General features: G+C 40.1%; 1 long non-coding RNA gene across 2 annotated transcripts in view; it reads right to left on the bottom strand.

Moving 5' to 3' along the window:
- LOC110396916 overlaps positions 1 to 18866 on the bottom strand; it is a 31573-nt gene extending 12707 nt beyond the window's left edge. For both annotated transcript variants that reach the window (XR_002437360.1, XR_002437361.1), the window contains exon 1: positions 14872 to 18866. This is a non-coding gene — a long non-coding RNA (uncharacterized LOC110396916). The remainder of the gene's footprint in view (positions 1 to 14871) is intronic.

Here is an 18879-nt window from a genome sequence, read left to right as displayed (position 1 = left end):
CAAGACATATTATCTTACTGGATATTGAAAGGGAGAGGCGGTGGTGAGTGATTGCCCATCACTGGGTCTGAGGGTTACATTCCATTTATTTTCCAGGAAGCAGAATTAGCTCTCTATTAATATTTCAAAACACTACCCATTAACTGAGTGCTAAATCTGTATGGGTTGCTACACTGCAGCTTTACTAGATGTACCCAGGCTGGCTGGCTCAGGTGCTACATGTAAAGTACCTGGAGTAGTATCACGCACAGCACAGGCTGCAAACTCTCCTTAGACTGGGAACGAATGCTCTTAATTCAATGCTGTGCTGCCTCAGATATACTATCAGCTATGCCCAATTAGCTAGCCTAAGGCTATATTTGATCTCATTTCTACCTTCCTATCACAGCCTTCTCATCTCTTCTTTCTCCAGTTTAAATGAATTAAATGAAGAAAAGATGAAGAAAAAGAATGGAACTGTCTATGCACTTTTAAATGACAGCCAATACTTACTGAGGCACTCTTGTACCATATTCAAAGCGCAAGTGATGTTCCCTCCAGAAGAGAAATCAATCTATAAATGGGAAGTTGAAAGTGCCCTTGGAAATGAGGTGTGCTTCTTGTTTTCTACATGCAAGAAATATTTCCTGTCTGAGAATGTTTAGTAGGAGATACTTCTTATTCCCAAGCCCTTTATAATTCTTCTCAAGCTATCCTTTATAGATGGATAGAGACGCAGTCTCTTTGACATCAGAAGGTGCAATATAGTACAGAACTTATCAAACTGAAAAACAGCCAGTGTTTTTTTTCCTAAGATTGCTATAAGGACTATAAGAGTTCAGATAATTACTTTAAAATCACACCAAGGGAAACAAGATTAAAATAAAAGCAAATGAAACTGCTTGTCTACAAATTTCAAACAAGCAAAAAAAAAAAAAAACCCCAAAAACAGAGGTGCGCAATTTGTAGAGCAAATAAACAGAACCAAAAAGTGGAGGAAATGTGCATTTCCACCTAGAGTTTGGATTATGTTTAAGGACATCAAGCACTCCTACAGCTGCTGGGCAGCAGTTAGTGTTGGCTGAGGGGAGAGGCTGGGACACTTCCTCTGCGGTCAGTGAAGTGGAAGCAAGGAGAGGAAAAAGCCTTGAATATAAATGACCGACAAAGGTCTGGGCTGCAAAGGAAAATCCTGATTCCACCCTACAAATGTGGCCTGAGCACTGTATGGGAAGTAATCTTTGGACAGAGTTGCTGTAGAGCATCCTCCAGATCAACTTCTGTGTTATACAGACTGTGAGATATCATCAGATTTAGGACTAAGTACACTAAGGTGTTACACTAGCTATTTAAAGTGACTGGAATTTTTCCACATGTGCCTAAGATCTGTTAGCAAATCACTTGCCTATTTTATTCTATATATAATTGAAATGGAATTGCCACAATCAGGTCTATTCACGTTAACACACCATTTTATTTAGATCAAGACGCAAGGCAGCAGGTTATTTCTTTCTCCAAGGCAGAGATTTACAAATGCTTATTTGTAACACATTGACCATAATATTCAAGGTAAGTCCTGAATGCAGATTGTCCTGGGGTTCAACAGAATCTTTTTGTCTCATTGCATAGCAAAGAAATTTCCAAGTTAACACTGCCATCTGAAGAGAAACTAAAACCCCATGCAACCAGCTTTCAAATAGGCTTGGTAACATCTTCAGTGAATGCACCCCATCTCAGTTTGCATGTTCTGGGGAAAATTACTGAAGTGCCAAGGTCCCTATGTGTGATCCAGAGATTATCATCATAACCATGAAACAGCTTGATGCTAAATAATATCTCCAATCACTCTTAGCATAAGCCAGGATAAATATTTTCATTTGCTTTTGCATTTATTTGCAGAAACAAGAATTAATAATGTAGTTCAAAAGTTTTTTAAGGACAGAAATGAAAGAAACACGTATCTAACTAATCTCTACATATCTATCAGGCCAGCTGCACACAAAGGTTTGCCATTTTCTTGTATCCCTAGGGGTAGAAGCTCAGGAGAGAGTATCAGCTTCTTGAATATGCTTTATTTTCAGTTGCCGGACCCACTCTGTTCTCAAATGTTTCCCTTGCCTCTAACTCATGCTAATCTGCAGTTTGTTCACTAGGTTGCTTAGACAATATTTCTCCACACTTTTGACTCCTTCACCTCTGCAGAGAGAATTACATCCATTAGCATATCATCTATAATCCTTTCCTGGATGGTATTCAGAGAAGTAACCATCTACCACCTTTTTTTAGGCGTATTGTGGCAGTCATACTGGAGGACATCATTATTGGGTAGTTTTTCTAATCAGTTATCCTGCAATGTATCTAGTGACAGATGTTTGCATGAGCACAATACCTGGTACCCTCATGTCTCTGTGGACCACATCTGCCATGCTTCAGGTTTCTTACATTTTCTTAGGCATGTGCTGAGGTGTTATGAACTTCCTTTCGTGTGAAAGTATTTCCCCAACATTACTATGAGCTTTATCACATAACCATTCGACTAGGTCTTTTACAAGCCTCATTTTGATACAGAAACAATTTAGTAAGTAGTGTTATTTTCAAATTCAAGGCAGCGTTATCAATTTTTATTAATACATTTCATGGACCCACAGGCAATTTGTGATAAGAAAGCAGAGATTAGATTGCAGAGACAGTCTCTCAATTTCTTCTTTCATGCAAAAGATTTTTGATTATTGATAGAGAAAAAGCAGTGCTGAGAGGCAAAGCAGCAAATGCCATTAAAAGTTGAAAATCACACTCACTTTCAAGAAAATATAGCCTTTAAGCTTTAGATTCCACTTTAAAATTCCCTAGAATTCTACTGCTGTTATTTTAATTAGCCCTGTACTCCATTCTTTTACTTGAAGTATAAAAAACTGAAACTCTATTATCTTACTTGAAGTGTAAAAAACTGAATCTACTTAGATTTGTGGAAATTTTAACATGTATTGTACTTTTTCCTTTCACATACTACTGCATTCCCATTTAAGTGCAAGCTTTAAAGAAAAATGCATTGGAAGTGAAATACAGCTGAGCATTCACTCATGAAGACAGAACAGAACTGCTTATAGATAATTTAAAAATGAACTCATATTATGTTTGGCTCCCTCAGGAGTTATCAGAGCGATGCCAACTAGTTTGCACCAACTATTTGAAGTAGTTTAATACAAGATGCACTCTAAACACAGACTGTGTGAGAAAACTGGCAATTCTACATTGAATTACTATATAAAGGCAGGGGGAAAGAAGCTGTGACAATTACCTGTCAAGACATTTATTCCAGTGACATGTGCCAATTGCTGAACTGAAAAAAAGAGCAGCATCAACAGTATGTTCTTAAGATGTGATTTAGAATGTAGGAATTGATAGTGGTGGAAGCAATTTGATTCCATTAATGTTACTATTTTTTTTTTAACGTATGATGTATTATTGACTTTTAGCTTTAGCTTGAGCATATCTTATAGATGAAAGCCTTTTGTGGTGATAGAAGAGCACAGAGTGAGACGTATAGAGTAGCATTGCTTTGAACAGAAGGGAGTCAAATGATACAAAAATATTTCTGTGCTCAGTTTGCGACTTACCTATTACTGATATTGACAGAGGGATAAGGGGATAGGAGGTGGCAGAAGAGATTTTCACAGTCATGTACACTGCAGACCAAGTTATCCTCCTGACTAATACACTCCCTGAAATAGCCTTCACTATTACTCTAAAGACATGGGTTGATAGGAATTTTCCAACATGGAGAAGAAAATACCGTAGTTGTTTCTGTATCATTAGGAAACACTGACAGTCACTGTCCCACAGTATCTCCTGCCCCATCCCCACCTGATGTCTTTGCTGGTCCTGATGCTGACAATGACAATGAAGAAGATTCCTTCACACAACCTGAACAGGTATTCAGAAAGTGACTGGAATAAGTTGTCAAAGCCATGAATATGCAACTGTGAAAACAAATATTGAAGGGAGTGTGTCAGCCTTTGTGTGGCAAACACAAGAACTGACCTCTAGGAAATGACACATAGGTAAGAACTTTGAGTGCTTGTGGCAATGATGAGTGCAGCACTCTGTGGCATTAGTTATGCTGTTTATTAAATAAGAGAGAACGCAAGTCAGCAGATAAGATGCAGTGTAGGGAGAAATTAGCAAACTTGGATCCATTCCTATTTTTCACTGTCTGCAAGTTCTTCAACATTTGTGCCACACTTTTTTTTTTAATGTAAAAATGAAACAAAACAAAAAAACACACCCAATCTACTGACCAACCAAAAAACCTCCCCTTGTATGCCCTTATAAAACAGTGAGAGATCTACCCAGGATCTTAGCAAGCACCTCAGGAGGGAGTTTCAGGAACCATCACATATAAACCATTGGAGAAACACAGGAAAATAGACAAAATTATGTCACAAATGGGGTCTGCAACACAAAATGATGTTCCAGCACAAGCTCTGACTACTATTTGCAGAGATGACAGCTATGCATCAAGCTTCAAAAGCCCACTCAGTTGTTTTCTGCCATCTTCCTGGATTGCTGGAAGTTATGCAGACATTGACAGAAGACTTTGGCAGTATATGGGGACGCTAGCAGACAAAGATCATGGTTTTCACCAGTTTGTGTCTTCAATTTCCAGTTACATTTTTTTCAGTTGAGTTTACACCCATGTTAAAGCCTTCCAAGAAACAGTTATGCCCAAAGTAGTATTAAATGAGCTGCTTTAGGTACAAAAACAGGTGAAGAACTGGGTGTAGAGTTCATCTTGGCATAGTTTGTGTACATGGTGAATCACTGGCAAGAACAAACCAAAATCACTGCAGGCTGAACTTCATGCTGTTGTATTCAGGCAACATCTGGTGAAAAGAATATTCATTTTTAGGACTGATCCTTCAAAAAATTACTTTGACTGTAGCAGGCTGCACTGCAGGAAGCACTCAGACATGTCACGTGTTGGCACTTAAGTGTTAAGTCTAGCTCAAGTATTGATTGCTGTAGGTCAAAATTGTTTCATTGTAAAACATAAATCTGAGGTTATCTTTTTAAAAGACTACAGAATCTTTTGTTCTTCCACACCCGAAGATTTAAAAAAGTGATTCATCACAAGTTTGTGAGAGGTAAAACAATTGCCATCTTAAATCTGTTTCCTTATTCAACTTCACATCTTACCTGCTTGTACACTTTTCCAGAAGCTATTTATCACCTGGATTTACATGCTATATACTCTTATCTTTAGCAGGGAAAAAAAGAATTGTGCTTATATTTCTCAGGCTCAGACTGTGAAAGCTGATGGATATTTAACTTACAAATGTGAATATATTAAATCTTCAGTGCTATAGACATACTATGCTGTACCTGCTAGATAGAAAGTCATGATGATAATGGGGAAATTATCTTTTTAACAGCATAATGGCTGCTGTGGTGACTCCAGTCCCCACACGTTATAACTAGAAATCACATGATCTGGATGCACTATGTTTGTTTTTCATCAGATCTAATCTCTAGTGAGAACCAGAGGCAAACTGCACTTGTTGTTTTTGCATTTTTCATTACCTGAAGAGTAGAAGAACAGTCATGCTGGAGAAACCCACAGGTTCATCTCCACCAGGGTGAAAAGGCCACATCTATTGAGTCATTCCTCATAGTTTCAGACCTCCATTCCCTCTTCCCTGCCTTTTCCAGTTCTCTTATATCTTTTCAGAAAGCTGGGACAGGTTTCCTGATGCTGAAGAACCACAGTACTGCGCAGCAACATAGTGACAAAAACATCTGTTTAGTCCTCCCTTCCCAAGATTCCTATCAATGTCTACATATCCAGAATCCAACACAGAAAAATTAGAAGTTTTTTGCCTTCTCTTTACTTCCATCAATGTCAAATTTCACCTGCTGTTTTATCAACCAATATCAGCAGATCCTTCACATTTTGCCTTTACCTTTATAATCCTGAATATCTTACCACCAGTTTGGTCAGGGCCTATTCAGCTCCTTTAGTAACATTGAATTTCAGTCCTCCATGACATAAAGTCATATTAGGTTCCACTGGCTGGTATTCCTCCAACATGAAAACTATCCACATCTTGTTACTACTTTTTGCTCCCCGTTCAGCTAGTCATATAACTACGAGAAAGAATATCTGCAGCAGGCTAGTTTCCTTAGGACTCTTTTTGCATGCCCTTTGATAGCCGCAGCAGGTTTTGTCAGCTGAATATCCTGTCAATGTTCCTTTTGAACTTTTCATTAAAAAAAAAAAAAAAAGATAAATTTGTAATGAATAAGCCTTTGCAGTGTTTGCTCTTCCTCTATATATCATATTTACCTAAGCAGACACTAACTTTTCCTTAGTGCAGTTCCCAGAGATTTGTTTGGTACAGACACAACAGATGTATTTATCCATAGATTACCAGGTCTCCTCTGAAACACCTTCACAAATTGGTGTCATGGTAATAACCTTCCATACTTCCCAAACCCATGAGGTTATAAACAAGAGATCATGCATCAGTCAAATCATTTCTGAATTTTCCGTTAGAAAACATGATGAGTTATTGAGAAAAGTAAGCTCCCAAGCCTCTAATTCCTGGACATTTCAGAGAAACTTGAAAGTTTTGCTTTGTGCCTTACCAAATATAATTTCTATCAATGCAGATACCTTTCATTAGACATTCTTCACCTTCCAGTTCTACACTGGACTCTTGCAAGGTCCTACTCAACCCAAGTATTTTTTCTAAGAAATCCATGTGCATTAAGGGAAAGTGAGCACTGGTACCTCTGCCTTGTGCTGCCACATGCATCTAGTTCCTTTTCCACTTTATTCATTTGCTGGCCAAAGTCAATTAAAATATTAAGAACCATTTAGCACTAGTGGAAACTGCCAGACTAAGAACACTCATAATATTTACCCAAAAACAAAGACTGCGTGGGTAGCTCCAGTAAAATACAACTTAGCCTTGACCTGAAGAAACACGGGGTGGAAAGTGAAATCCATCAAGATATATTTAAAGCTGTCAGGGACAAATATGAAGATCATGTCAAACTTCTCACATAATTCAGGTCAATAGAATTTCTGACTGACTGCAATCTTTTAATCTTTGTTGCAACATTTGAGTCCCACTTTGCAATACCAAGATGATGTCAATCAATCTAGACCTCCTATTCTGTGTAAGTTCTTGCTCTGATTCAGTAGACACTCATATCAGCAGGGCTATATGAGTATTTTCCCACGTAAAGGACAGATATTGCAGCACTTTTTTCTGAAGGACTCTCTCAGGCCTCTTTCTGATTTCTTATCCCTGAGAATATCTTGTACACCAGGTTTACAGGTGCTGTTGTAGCCTCAGACTGAAGTGCAATTTGCAATTCTAGTAAGGTCAGTGGAGATGGCAACCCTACAGAGCAGCAGAAAATGCGCACAGACTAATTAGTCTGAACTAGACCCACACTTCTCATCCTATGAATTTCTGTGATCTCCCTCTTCCAAAGTTTAAACTGGCTCTATAAGCTCTGCACACCGCTTGAAATCAATAGGACTGGATTTTGAAAATCCCATTACAGAAAAACAAATGTCAACAACAGAATTAAAGCCCTTTCATTTCTCCCTGGAAAACAGAAAACAAACATTGTAAATTGCCCATCAATTACTCAAATGCAAATGCTTAAAGTTCTTTTCCCCTCTGCAATTATAGAAGTTGTTCCATGCAATCAAAGGTTATTAAGACAACACTTAATGGCCTTATTCACAATTCTAAGTTAGCTTCATCTAAAATTTAAACCTACCAGACTGTTTGAATGTAACATCGAGAGTATAAAATAATGCAAGAACACCACAAATTTCAAGTATTTTCAGACATGTCTATTCCCATCATTTTTGTTACATTAGCTTTACTGCTCACTCGCTCTCAATTAGATCATTCAATATCCTTCCAGCAGTGCTCTCCGTACTCTTTTTCCCATTCTTGGTTGAATAACTGCCCGACTACCGTCATGGGGAGAAGAAGAGGGGGAGCCTTCCTTTCCTGGAATCTGCTTACTTATTGTCTAAATAGTCTCAGGGCAAAAGCTGATGCTATTACAAGAAAGCCTCCTGAGATCATTAGGCAAAGCCTGGCCACAGTCCTGCACACACGGAGGTGGTCAGCGGTGCAGCCATTCTCTGCTCAAGAACCTTTTATCCTTTCCTGTTGAAACTTTGGTCTGAGCTACAAAAGCATTTTCTATTTGGCTTTCTTAAGAATGATTTTGTGAAAGGTTGAAATCAACCCAGCAGAACACAGTTTATGATTAACTTAAGACAGACTATGTAGACCTTATCTCATACCATAGTTAGCATGGTTATTTTTTTGGAATACCGCCTGGTATCAAACCTGCACATACAAGTAAAATTCCCCCACTCTGAAGCCTTTGCCAACTTCACTTGAGAAGCATCTAAATTGTTTGAGCTAAGAGACACCAGCGTATGAAAGGGAGAGGAAAAGAATAAAACACTTTAATTTTTCTTTTGATCTCAGAGGCAGAAAGGTTTCCAGGAACAGAGCACGATACGGTTCACCAATTCCAGTCTCACAGGCAGCACATCTACAGCTGAAATAGGTCTTTTGATAGACTCCATGACAAATCAATAAGAAATGCTCCACAGGGGGTTCAGCAAGTACTGGAACACATCCAGTTAGTTGCTAGGTGAATGTTTTTATTTTTGTACTCTAAATCAGTTTTTTTTTCTCCTGGATGAACTTTCTGTAAAAGGAGCAATATGAATGAACAACTGAATGCTACTACAACCAGGGCAATCTTTTTATTCAGGTGAGTGCTGGCATTATCATGGCTTATTTTCATCTCTGCTGCCACAGAGCGATGAGGTGAATTGTGCTTTAAGTTTCGGTGCGTAATTACTTTATCACACCACCTGGTCTCTCTTCTGTCCCTCTGACATGAAATACAGACACTGAAGACAGACTGTGGAGTATTGCTAGTGCACGTTAAACTTTCTTCTCTGAGGGATACAATGAGCCCTGAGCAGGGCCGAGCCTCTCAGAGAAAGGCCATAAAGATCAGAGGTGTGATTCTTCCTTCTCTATGCATTAACCAGCAGAAATAGCCAGATAGGCAGAGGGCAAAGCTACAGTCCACAAAGAAAAAAGTTGGAACTAAGGGATCCACATTGCTATTACTGCTTGGAATAGTCATTCTGTAACACAGAAGAATACAGTTTTTACAAGACAGCTGAGAAGTACCATGTAAGACACAAATTTCTTTAATGTATCCCCGGTCCAAGAATAACATCTTAAAGAAGACTGTAAGGAAGAATTTTCTCTAATTCACAATACCCATATCATAGGATGAGGTTTGGGTGCAGTGGGAAATGTCTGCCTCTCTACTCATAATCATTCCACACTGAAGAACAAAAGGGATATGGATTGCAGGTTTCCTTTTGGCTGCCATAACACTTTGAGCACAATCACATTCTATCTTTGAAAAAAATTCAAAAATTTAGTTCGGCCTATGGCAGGAAGGTATAACTGGAAGCAAATACTTCATGAACATGAGTGCCCTTTACTGAGGATTTTATTTTTTCTCCTTAACTCTTGTTCCCTGTCATCCATACCCAAATCCTAATCATTCTGCAAACTAAAAGAAATGAGTGAACTCCTTCAGAAAGTGCCCTGGAGAAATCTCCAATGAAAGAAATGAGTGAACTCCTTCAGAAAGTGCCCTGGAGAAATCTCCAATGAAAGAGCGACAGAATCTACAGGATGCAACAGCCACTGTGCTACAAACCAAAAGCATGTCTTACCTACACTGTCTTTAAAAGCCATTCTTCACAAGCAATTGGGATGCATATTGAATTCTACACAGAGACTGAAAACATTAGAGTGGGCTTTCCTATAAAGTGCTATGATTTCATTTCACCAAGGAAGAGCTCTAAGCAGTCTGTTCTATTTGCTGGGGGAAACACAGCTCCAGAGGTGTGCCCGGCATCCTTCAGTTCATCTCTGATGTAGCTTTACCCTTCCTAAGAACCAGCCTTTTTTCATGGCTCTATGACTTGCTGTCCTCAGGGAGCAATGCATACATCATTTTTCATCCTGACTCCTTCAAATGACTTTGCCATAAGTACATTTGCTCAAACCTTTCACTTCCAAACCTATGAGATGATAGAATTATAAAAAGCAGAGTGGGCAAATAGAAAATGGTGTGATGCTTTTCCTTCCCAGGAGGCTCTCTTTTCTAACTACTACATGCCAATTGATAATCCTGAGAGTACAGTATGGTGTGAGCATGTGGACTGCAAACATTTCCAGAAGGGCAGTCTTCTTCTCGGGTACCAGAACCACTTTTTTCTTTATTCTGTAAGTTGTCAGGGTAAACGAAGATGGTACAATATAGACAACCTAGGCATGAGTTTTATAACATGCTTTATATCAGACATGGCAGCAAAGCTGAAGTTTGAGATACTCTTCACCCATGATGTATTAGATGACCTGTGAGAGTGAGATAGGAAGAAGAGGGCTCTGGGACACAATAGGAAACCTATCTCATACTATGCTGTTTCAGTATGGGTTTTCTTCTCAGCTGTAATCAAAATCCTCCTATTAACTTCTCAGAGACACCAGATATCTATCAGACTGCTGCAGAGCTGGTCAGAGCAGAGCTTTCCTCCTCAGCTAGCATCAGAGGCAGCTTCAATGTTTAGCACTAATTGTATTTTCCATGTTGTTTACTCCAATTGTAGGACTAACAACCCAAGAGTTATTGTGCTTGGCAAGCTAGGCAACAGACTCCCTGCTATCATCACCACGGGCTATGCCCTGGGAAGAGCACTGCACTACATGACTCATGACTGTTTGGAGGTATAGTTCCTAGAGGGCTCTCCACACATCCCAAGAAAGTAAAAGAAGTGGTTCCTCCACCTCTATGTTCCTGGATGGGGGAGGGTATGTCCTGGAAGTTCCTTTCTCCACAGAAGAACCAGAACTTGACTCCAGCTATTACACCATAGCTTTAATTACTCAATTTTGCCATTAAACCATGGGCCATCAAATTTTAATGCAATCCTGCACTGTTGATTAAAAGTGCATGTTACTTCCTGAGTGTCAAACAACATGTGACAATAAAGTAGGCATAAATGATTAGGAAAGCAAATGTTCATCTACTTCTGTACTAAACGCAAAGCACAAATGGCTGGTCTTTGAATGTTTTTGCATTTGCTTGAAGCTTTGTAACATTAAAATTGATGACAGTAATTAGTTTGCCTTTCAGAAGAATGAAATTTGAATATTCCTGAATCCTCATGGGCTCAATGGCCCCTAACTCAAGTGTATCAACTTACTTTCTGTGGTTTTTCTACAAGTGCTGATAGCAGATTTTTTTTAAAAGCTAAGACTGAAGTAGCCTGAAAACTCCAAGTATGTCCTAAAACAAGTTCAGATATGCTGAACAGCTGTCTTATCTAATGTGGACATCTTGAAGCTACCCAAGTCCTCTCATGCTTTGCTTATACTGAATAGGGAGCAACAAGTTCCTTAAGAGAATGACTTATAAAGAGTTGTAACTGGAGTAGGTCTCGTGAATTACCTTCTAGACAGGCCTATTTCTCTCTAGTGATGTGAATTAAGCCTAGGCTGACTAGCTTAGACTCTGTGAGCTAAATTTCAGAAACAAATTTGATGACATTTACCATATTTTCTTTCTGAAAATATGTATCATATATGCATTAGAGCACTTCATATTAAGAAAAGATCTTCAAAGGTGTAAGAGAAGTAGCTAGCTTCAAGTTTGCTTCTTACATGGTCTCTTTAAATACATTAAGTAAATTATTAACTCCCCTCCTGGTACACTTGCTGCGGTGTCTGCCCAGCTGAATTGGTTCCCTCATTTTCCCTGACTTTGATGTATTTCTGGACATCATCTGCAACCAGAACTGAGAAAAAGAACAGCAGCCTCCAAAACTAAAAATCTCTGGAAGGGAAGGTTAAAATCATACTTCTCATTTTGGGACTCCAAACAGCTGTCAGTGAGAAGTACCAGACTTACCTTCTCACAAAAGCAGATTTTTAGACTGCATTGCTGTCTTTAAGAAGCCTAATTCTCCACTCCCCATTTCTCCCATCTGCCTGCCTGAGGTTATTTCTCATCTATAGCTGGATTACTCGCTCCGAGCAATAGCCGACCTTCCCAGAGCTGGGGAAGATTTGGCAATCACTAAGACTCTCATAAAAGCCCGACTGAGACATGACATGAGACGTTCCCTATGTCAGGCAGGTGCACACGGGACGGGTGTGTTTCATTATGGTAACGTCATGCCAACGAAACCTTCAAGCTGCTACCAATTATTTTTAATATGGCATGGAAGATGGGAGAGGTCTAAAGAAGACAAATTCACTATGAATGACATGGGAATTATAGGAACAGGCTATCTGAGGAACAACCGATTCTTATGTCTCTAGAAAAAAAAACACTACCACAAAGAGATAAAATGAACAGCCGAAATGGTTTGGCTTTGTCAGTAACTTACAGCAGACAAATCTAATGCCCTGTTTTTGGCACATCAACTAGCCTTGTGGGCTAAGGGGAAGCTGTATACATAGCTTGCAATCATATCACATTGCATTCTCATAAACAAGAAGTTTTAGAAACAGAGTCTAGCTGTAACCAGCCTTAGGTATGAGCACTAGAAGTTGAAAAACTACATTTAGCACAGTGGTTTATTGATAAGCCGCTGTCAAATGGGGAAAAGAGACTGATAGCAGACCTGGCAGTATCTGCTGTCTTTCAATTGATGTTCCCATTAAACACTAAATGATGGGGGAAAGTACACAGAGTGAATGACACCGAATTTTAAGCTGTACATGCTTAGGGTTAAAATTAAAAACGATCTATAGTAGCTTGAAGGGAAGGTATGAAGTTGTTATGAAGAAATTCAGTTAAGGCCAGTGCCACACTGCAGAAGGAGAAAAAAACTATGCACAAAATGGGGAGCACATGATGACAAAATGTCCAGGGGTGTTAAAATGGGCCCCAGTCTACTGATGTATCAGCAGCATGAAGAGTCTGAGGCTCTCTCTTTGCACTTCACCTTCCCAACATCATTCCTAACATTTAAATTGTTTCTTTTTCTCATGTGGTGAGGAAAAGCATACTATATCTTCCACCAGATTAAGGGTTTCTAGCCTCAGTCCTTTGCCGAGCTTCCCGATGGCCTTCCCTGATTCTTCTCACCCTATGCCCAGTGAGCCCAGGTCACATTTCACCATGCTCTAGCACCTCTACTTCGAGGTCACTCATCACCTCTCATGTTTCCATGCCCCACTTCCTGGTATATGGAAAAGGGGTCAGCCAGCCTGTGGCAAGAGCCAGGTGAAGCAAAGCATCAGCCTCAAAGCTTGATGGTTTCAGCTGAATAAAAAAGCTCTTTCAAGTAGGCAAAAGCAGAGTCATGGCTCCAACTTCATAAATACCTGCATGTTTCTAAATTGTACAAAGTGGATTTTTGCTTGTGCTGTGACAGCCTGCAAACCATACTGTTGTTTGCAATCCACAGCTCCAAACACCTCCCTTCCAGTACTCACACAGGCTGCTTATGGGGTAAGTTCTCAACCCCTAGGGCCAATGTCTCTGTGCAATCACAACACTTCTTAGTGTGGTCCTGTTGGTGCTATCTGCACCAGGGCAGACGTGCAGGCTCAGTAGGAGGTACAGTGGCATATAAGAGTCAATTTTTCTTAACGCATGCAGGTGTTTGTTTTTTTTTTGCCAGCTCATACTTGGAGAAATTCAAATGGTTTCCCCAATTCCAAGGCTACTTGATCTCAGAGCCAGGGCAGAAATGAAAAGGGATTCACATGTTTATCACTACAATGCACCTTTACACAATGTTCCTCGTACCTACTGCATGTGTCGATGTTTTTTTTTTTGAATGTGTTGTTCATGCAGCTGAGCAGGATAATAGCATTCAAGGCAGGAGGGAAACAATCGTTATTCTCTACAGATGTCCTGACCCCATCATCTCCCCAGAAAATGTATGCAACGCTTTCCAGGGCTCTTACACTGATACGTTTGTGAGCTATCAATTATTTACGTACTTAGTCAATAATTTAAATGTCCTGGAATGTGCTGTTACAAAATAACTGCCTTTGTTCTTTGAGTTTGCAAGGATGCCCTGCTGGCACTAGCCCACTTAATGGCTTAATAAAACCTTAACAGGAAAATTGAAAAGCTGGATTTTACTGCTTTGATGGCAACTAGGCTATCTTCCCCACTTTGAAAGAGTTATCCTTGAAAGACTACTTCAGGCACATGCAGGAGTTGTAGTAAATTGGGAGCAATGTACCCAAGGGTTTAAGTGAATCTCTTACATCAAAATAAAAAGAAATGTCACTTTCTTTTAGATAAGTTATACTAGAGAGTGAGAAAACACTTTTAATAGGACTCGTGCTTATTTTTTAATGGGCCTCCTCTGCCCCTTCTTTTCTCCTCCCTGTGCCACAGTTGGAAAGAGAAGGTCTTCCAGTGATACAGATAATTCACACCAAGTCACTGCCTTTAAAAATGTGTCCATGCAACCCTCAGCCATCTTAACAGAGCACATCAACAGTGGGTGGCTCGCATTTGCTCAAAGGGCTTCTACAACTGCACTCAACTCTGTTGAGAAGTCTTGCAAATCAGAGCTTCAATCTAATTGTAAAAACCTAAACACTTCCTCCTGAAAAATAAACTAAATTAGTCCTCATAAGGTTGTTTGGGACTGAAGCTCATGTGATCTGGACACCTTTGTGTCTTTTTTGGGGAAGAAAATTGGACCTAAAGAGAGATTACAACACGTTTGTAACACCACAGAACAGCATTTCTTCTGAGTTCTTGCAGATGGTAGATTACCTTTTGAGCACTGAACCTCTCAACTTCTTCCACCAAAAGGGTTCTTGACAGAGCAGGAAGCAAAGGCTACTGCCATCAGTGTGGCTGCAACTAAAGCCTCCACATCACCAACAGCATTGTGGGGTTGAGTTCTAGAGCGTAAACATCAACAAGAGCCAAAGCATTTACAGACAAACTCAGCTACACACTTCCAGGAAACTTTAACAGAAGTAATTTTGGCTTTACTAAAAAGAATCAAAGCAGCTTATTTTATAGCTAATGCTATAAACAATGGTATAAACAGCAAACTGTTCTGTTGTGAGAATCACAGTGATGGGGAATAAACAAAATGAGAGGCAGCTGATTACGAGCTGCATGGAAACCTGATGCCCTGAGGGGTTTGTGTCCTGAAGGTAAGCATCGGTGTGGACTCTGGTGGCTAACAAGGGTTGGGCATATGCTGCAGTCTCCGTCAAACCTGGCATGCTTCCTCACAGCATCTATTCTGACAAATTCAGGAGGAGCTTATAATCCCATATCTTTGTCAGATATGGGTGGAATTGGTCAATATGTTCAAACGTTATCCAAGGCAAGAAGGGGAAAGAGCTGATTGACAGGAGTCAATTTCCTGATTTCTGAGTGTCTCTGTAAAACCATTTTTGTTACAAAAGCAAATTTACCTTAGGCTGCAGAGGTTCTATTCCACCAGTGTGCTATTACTAGGAAGAAAACACAAAACCATCCTGGAAAACAAGGCTGTAAGTTCTCTCCATTAATGCCTGATCTAGGTGGGGAAGCAGAGGAAATGCCATAGAGGCAAGAGCCATACAGGATGCTCTGTCTCACCACCGGGGATGGCAGCAGGAGGCTTGGCCGTGTTGATGGCCTGCTCTGTGGTGTTCCTCGTGCTGGCAGGGCTGATCCAGCTGAGTTGGAGGCTTCAGCAACTACCTGATTCTACTGCAACATGTGGATGACACTTTCAGGCATCTAACCAGGTGATTTTGTTTGCTGTAAGTAGCCACACATCTGCTCAGCTTACAGAAAAGGAGCATTACTGGTAAAGTGAATCCCAACAGCAAAGGGGAAGTTCATAATTAAGATTCCTTCCAAAGGAGAATTTAGCTTATGAGAGCCTCACAATTCTTCCTAAGAAGCTTCCCCATACTTGAAAGGCACTGATGAAGCCCAAAGAATTCTCCACTGTCAGACCATTGTAGCAATCCAGCTCCCAGCATGGCCTCTAGCTGTGGGGCTGCTGAAATGCAGTGCCAGATAGGTTAAGCAGTCTTGAACAGGCATCTCTGCTCCTGCAGGCAGGACATTGCCAATGTCCACCCTGGGAATGCAGGGAGAGATCTCAGAAGAGACCACTGTGCCCTGGAGAAGAGCTTCTGTGGAGCATCCCTGCCTCCCCTAAGGATGGAAAGTTACTCACCAAAGTTACGTCAGTGAGTTTCCCTCTTCAGGGAGAAGTCTGCCCCTTTGCCAGATGATTTCATCTCTAGAGATATTCACTTACCACCGGGGTTGTGTGGCAATAGAGGCAGTTCCCATTTGCTGATCCCAGGAGCTACAGGCCACAGAGCGCCCTGAGGGCTTCTCAGTGCTCACCTCCTCTTGCAAGCCTGGCTGTTCATGTCAAGCGCTTCTCAGTGGGAAGCCAGGCATGACATGAAGGTATTTCCTAAGCTCTTCTCATGCCTGTCCCTTGTGCAGCTCCTAAAACAAAGTTCAGCCCTTTGCCCTGTTCCCTTCCTTCGGCACTTTCCCAGCCCTCACACCGCAGGGCAAGGAGTCCCCCTGTCTTGAACCTCACCAGTCATTAAACGAGTTGGGCACTTCCACTAACCCAGTGAAGAAATTCCTTATATAAGGCTGTGCTTACGTCTCTTTAAGAAAATATGAGCAGATTTCAAGCACATGACTTTGGCAGTACAGGACTTCTGGAGATTCATTATCACTCTGTGGCATTATCTGAATATTCTGTTTGTGTCTTCTAATCAGATAAGTTTATTTGATTACAGATGTTTTCTAAGTTGGTTTTAGAATGTTTTTTTTTCATCTTTTTATTGGAAGTCATTGCTCAAAAGTTCCTTGCTAAGTTTCAATTTGCAAAAAAGCCAGATGGTTTAGTTAAATCGGAGACTACTAAGATGCCTTTTATTTGACCTATAACTGAGGAGGAAAATGAGTAATTAAATCAAAACAAAAACATTTAAAAAAATCTAATCCTGTAAATTGCACCCACGTATCAAAGAGTTTCTCAAGGAGTTCTACAAATCAAACTATGTCAATTTTCAAAATCTTATTGAATATTTGAGAAGTGCTAAAGGTTGGGAAAAGACCTAACATTGTGCAAAGACTTTTTAAAGGAAGTTAAAATAAATATCAGATCATCACTGAGGCGACAATCATAGTCAATATAATTGAATAAGCAAGAGGAAAGACGACTGTAGGAAATACACAGTAGATGAGATTAGTAGTGCCACTTAACGTGGATTTACAGAAAACCAGTTTTGCCCAATAAGTATAATCACATTTTCATAGAATCATTAAGGTTGGAAAAGACCTTTAAGATCACCTAGTCCAACCATCAACCCATCCCCACTAACCACATCTCTCAGTGCCACACCTACACGTTTTTTGAACACCGCCAGTGATGGTGACTCCACCACCTCCCTGCGAATCCTGTTCCAGTACCTCAAGTTCTAATGTCATTATCATTACATTACAAGTTTGAGTGTTAAAATAACAGCACTGATATAATAAATTCAGGTACATATTGCATATATAAAGAATTTGACATGGTAAAAAAGAAAGCAGAAAGAAGAATCAATGCCATATTCAAAAATATGAGCCTAGATTGTATGAGAAAGAAATCATTATAAAACAGAGAGGTTTCTAATGGGTTCTTGCATGTATTCATTCTGCAACATTTTAATGAATGAAACGGAGGTATAAAATGATACTGATTCAAGTATGCAAGTATTGAACAGAAAGTGGGAATAACTCTGTGGAGAGGCTCCCAGGGTTGAACACTTGAGATATTTGTGAAACTCAACATAAAGAAGAAAAAAACCATGCAGTTCAGCATCTGGAAACAAAGGCTGTAGGCTGGACCCACAGGCTAAGGGCTTCTCCTCCAGGAGGGAGCAGCTTTGATGAGAAAACAGGCATAACCTTGGACCACCAGCTAGGCAGTACAGAATCTCTTTTGGAGATCCGGAGCAATGGAGGAGTACAGGGAAGTGTCAGAAGTGTTCTTTTGCCTCTGCATTTTTAAGGGACATAAGTGGTATTAGAGAACCTAGACTAATTCTAATGGCCACAATTGTGGAAAGAGGTTAAGAGAGGCTAACAGGCAAGACAATGTTTAGAGGAGAGCTCTAAGAACTGCCAAAAGAATGGAAAATATGTCACAAGTTCTTTATCTCAATCAAATTCCAGTTTGTTACATGTTTATGTAATGTATATTTATCTATAAATACCAGCCATACAGAACAAGGTAAGAGATACAGAGGTATTCAGTGTAACGGGGAGAAGCAGACCACAGGTAGACAAATATAGAATAAAAACAAAAAGGTGCAAGGTTTTAATTGTACATGCTGTGAGATACTAGAATAGGCTCTCAGGCTTTATGGTAGCTTCTCTATCACTCAGTTCTTTCTAAAAAAAAAAAAAAAGAGATAATTATTATGCCCTAAAAATATGCTTGCCTTCAGACTGGAATTAAGAAAGCTCCAAGGCTTGTGTTAGCTGGAAGATCAGAGCAGGTGGATGCAACAGCTTTTTGAGTTTGATAAATATTTCACTTTCAGTAGCAGATTCCACCTCTTGAAGTCACTGGCTACAGACAAACCTCCAGCTGCAATCCTAAAACCTCTCTCTCCTTGCTTCCCTAAGAGCAACCTGTATTCCAGGAAGGTGTCAGCAGAGGAACCCACTGATGCTGGGCTTCAACCTGGCTGGATGTGTTGGTGCAATCAAAAGGACCAACAGAAGGCAGTGGCACTTTGTTTTGTTGTT

Source organism: Numida meleagris, chromosome 3 (genome assembly GCF_002078875.1).
Source record: "Numida meleagris isolate 19003 breed g44 Domestic line chromosome 3, NumMel1.0, whole genome shotgun sequence".
NCBI lineage: Eukaryota > Metazoa > Chordata > Aves > Galliformes > Numididae > Numida > Numida meleagris.
This window is presented reverse-complemented; position numbering and strand designations above follow the sequence as displayed.